Raw genomic sequence first — 3,823 nt, 5'->3', positions numbered from 1 at the left:
AGGAGTGAGCATGGTCAACTTCCAGTATCTGTGAATGTGACCTTATTTGTAAATGGGGTCTCTGCAGACAGTCCGGGTAAGATGAAGTCATTAAAGTGGGTCCCGATCCTATATGACTGTGTCCTTATAAAGGGGGGGGGGATTTGGACACAGAGACAGACACACATATAGGGAAGGTGACCTGAAGACCCAGGAGAACACCCTCTATAAGTCAAGAATGGCTTACGCCGCCAGAAGCTAGGGGAGAAGCTTAGGACGCACTCTCCCTCATCGCCCTCAGAAAGAGCCCAGGCTGCCCACACATTGATCCCAGCCTTTTAGGCTCCAGAGCTGTGAAACAATACATTTCTGCTGTTAAAATTGTCCAGTCTGTAGGACTTTGTTATGGCAGCCCCAGGAAACTGGTACATGTGGGTTCTTGGAATTTTTTAATTCTTTGCACTTGTGGTTCCCCACAATTGTTACATTAATCTTGTATGGTGTGATTACAGTGTTTCCTTTTGCAGATTTTTAAGTGGTTCTTAATCATTCCTCCTTGTTATATATGGAGTTCTATGTGATCCAAGAACTGCCCAAGCTTCTGCTCCTAAGAGTTCACTTACTGTTGCTTTTAAGATACCACTTACCATGATTTGAGAGTTTTGCACACAGAGGATTTTCTCCTTCTCTGGGCATTTATTGTTGTTAGGAGCATCATTTCCTTCTGTTTATCAGCACACACCCTGAAAACAAGTCGAACTGTGCTGGAAAATTTCCTTTCATATACAATTACTTTGAAGATGTTTGGAGAGAGAATATAAACATGCATTTTTTTTTTTTTTTTTAGATGAATCCATAGGGGATGGTATCTGGTGGTTTTCCATGGAGAGGAAGGCCTGAGAGATTGACCTCACCCAGCATGATGCCAGGCCTGAAGAAATAACATTTTTATTGTAGGGTGTTTCTAAAAAAGGGAACTTTCAACCACACAGCATGAGCTCTGTAATACCGGTCTGCTGTGGCACGCAGAGTGACTCTGGAAAGTAAATTTTTTACTCTTGGAATAATTGTAGACCATCTGCTGGGGCGATCTTTAGAGAGCACCTAATTGTGACTTGCCAGTACGTGTCACACTGTAAGACGCTACATGTACTCCACGTTGACACAAATGGACAACCGTGCGCATAATGAGGAAAAATTGCAACACACTGGCAGTAATGACATCAGAGTGGGAATTTTTATTCTTCCTCCGTTTTCTAACTTATCCAATACATACTCTAGTCAAGTTGGAAATAGTACATACTTAAAGACTTTAAATTAAAGAAACGTAAAAGAATGTAAATACCCAATAAACATCAGCCCAGTGTGTAATTTACGTAGTGTTTTCCCTTTTTAAAAGCTTGACTGATCAGTCATGTGTGGGACTTGACCAACCCAAAATCCTAACCCATCACGCCTCTGGGGGGGTCAGCCAGCTTTGCAGGGGACAAGGGACTGTCAGGCCTGGTGTAAACTGAGCCAAGACCACACAAGGAGATGCCTGGTTTTACTGCTGATCTATGCACTGCGTTGTCTGGGTTCAAAATGGACTTAGGACAAACTGAGTTTTCTATACTATACCGGTCGTGTGTTGCAAGAGAAATTTAAGATTAGCATAACTTTAAAATTCAGAAGTACTCTTCTTAGGCACATGATCCCTCAAAATAGCTTAAGAATTTATATTTTAACAATTTTCTCACAAAATTAGTTATCTTGATTGAAGCTACTGGGACAGATGGATGTAGTTTCGGTAATCAAGACCGAGGAGAAGGAAACCGTGTTTTGTCGTCGTCATTGTTGTTATTTTGCAGTTGTGTGTGTGTGTGTGTGTGTGTGTGTGTGTGTTAATATGAAGCTGTAAGCAGAAATCTCTTAGACTCACAATAATGAGAAAGAAACTAATAATAAGGGGGTTCTTGTGAACATCCTATTTGTTTTCTCATTTTTTTTCTCTCTTGCTTTCAGTTCAAACCTCTGACAATTGCAAACACCTTTATATGAAAAGGAGGGTTTTATGTTCGTGTTGTATGTGCATGTGTGTGTGTGTGTGTGTGGGGGGGGGGGGATGAGTGGGTGGTGGTCTGTTATATTACATTAACATTTTCCCATAATGTCCAAAAAGGAAGATATCAGAGTAACTTAACACTATCATTATTTGGCCAAATTAATTGTAATCATTTTTGAAGGATTCCTCTTAAAACCAGGTGGGAGAAGGGGTTGGGAAAGTGAGGGGCACGGGTGATATTGTGATGATTCTTTACTGAGTGCCTGCAGTATGCAGGAAACCCAGCTGCCGGGTTTTATATGTTACCTCATCTGCTCTCACAGCAATGCTCCAGGGTGGATTTTACTGTCTCTGCATCACGGGTCAGGAAATTGAGAGTAGACACTTGTGTTCCCTTTCAAAATCTCTCAGTTGGGGTAACACCAGTTGCTGTAAGAAACAATCCCTAAGATTTCAGAGACTTAACATACTGGAAGTAGGTTTCTCATTGTCCAATGAATCAACATTGGTGCTCCTGGTCAGTTATCTTCTTGCTGGGATTCAGGGACCCGGATTTATTTCATCTTGTGGCCCAATCATCCCCTACAGACTCAGAGTCTTGTGAGTTTATCTGGCATAGAGGGGAAGAGGGTGCCAAAGGCAGAAGTGCTTCTTAGACACGCTTGTCTAAGAGCAACGTGTAGAACGTGGGTTCATATTCCATAGACAAGAGCAACTTCTTTACGCAAAATGGCCATCGGGGTGTAAGGGGAGCTGGGATTCACAGTTCCAGTTGTAGGGACATGGTGGTGGCAACTTCTCGATGCCTGTGGGGAGGCATACATTTTGGTAGATTGAAAATTATCTCTACCTCCCTAGTTCATCACTATGACATTACCCACAACATCTGTGTTTTTCATATCACTGTATTTTCATTAAAAAGCTTTACAGGGGCGCCTGGGTGGCACAGTCGGTTAAGCGTCCGACTTCAGCCAGGTCACGATCTCGCGGTCCGTGAGTTCGAGTCCCGCGTCAGGCTCTGGGCTGACGGCTTGGAGCCTGGAGCCTGTTTCCGATTCTGTGTCTCCCTCTCTCTCTGCCTCTCCCCCGTTCATGCTCTGTCTCTCTCTGTCCCAAAAATAAATAAATAAAAAAACGTTGAAAAAAAAAAAAAAAGCTTTACATGAAATGACTATTAGGGAAAAGGGTGAGATGTCAATGCAGTGATTCCTCACCGTGATAACAGAATGATGTTAATTAAATTATCTTGTGCTTTAATATCAGTGCGAGGTAAAAGAATAAATGAAAGATGAATAGCAAGCCAACAACTACTCCACAGGGAAAGTAGACACAATTAAGGGATATGTCTGTGTAGAATAACTGTAATTTTTGCTGGATAGTTAGATATGTCTTCTAGGGTTTCTCACTGTGTTTACAAAAATTTGCTTCTGAAAGGAGAGATTTCAAGACTACCAGAAATACAACTCTGAAGTTTTCGTTTCACGACAGCAAAGTGGTTTTTGATGTCTCCCTCTAGAGAAGAGGGGTCGTTGGGTTCACCTGGGTTGTGGTTCATGGCAGTGCAAGTGGGGTCTGACACAGAACCCACGGTAGTCATTCCCTCCCACATGACTTTGAGATTAGGTTGTCTTAAATTTTGTGAGATATGAGCATTTTGATTGAGGGTCATTTTCAGTACTTCGTTTTCACTCAAATTTTAACCAAAACTCAAGGGCATAGCATCGTCAGATGAGTTAGTACTAAAGGAGATATTAGAAGGTCTTGCTTTACTTTATGATTTTACACATAGATTAACAGCCT

At 41.9% G+C, this 3,823-nt stretch overlaps 1 long non-coding RNA gene across 1 annotated transcript; it reads left to right on the top strand.

Moving 5' to 3' along the window:
* Positions 1-1,350, top strand: LOC132680097 (uncharacterized). Its single transcript, XR_009610510.3, has 2 exons — positions 1-76; positions 827-1,350. It is a non-coding gene; the product is annotated as an uncharacterized LOC132680097 (long non-coding RNA).
* Positions 1,351-3,823: the final 2,473 nt, after the last annotated feature.

This window comes from Panthera onca, chromosome A1, assembly GCF_046562875.1.
Source record: "Panthera onca isolate mPanOnc1 chromosome A1, mPanOnc1 haplotype 2, whole genome shotgun sequence".
NCBI classification, from domain to species: domain Eukaryota; kingdom Metazoa; phylum Chordata; class Mammalia; order Carnivora; family Felidae; genus Panthera; species Panthera onca.
The sequence above is the reverse complement of the archived record's forward strand: the minus strand, read 5'-3'. Positions and strand labels throughout refer to the sequence as shown.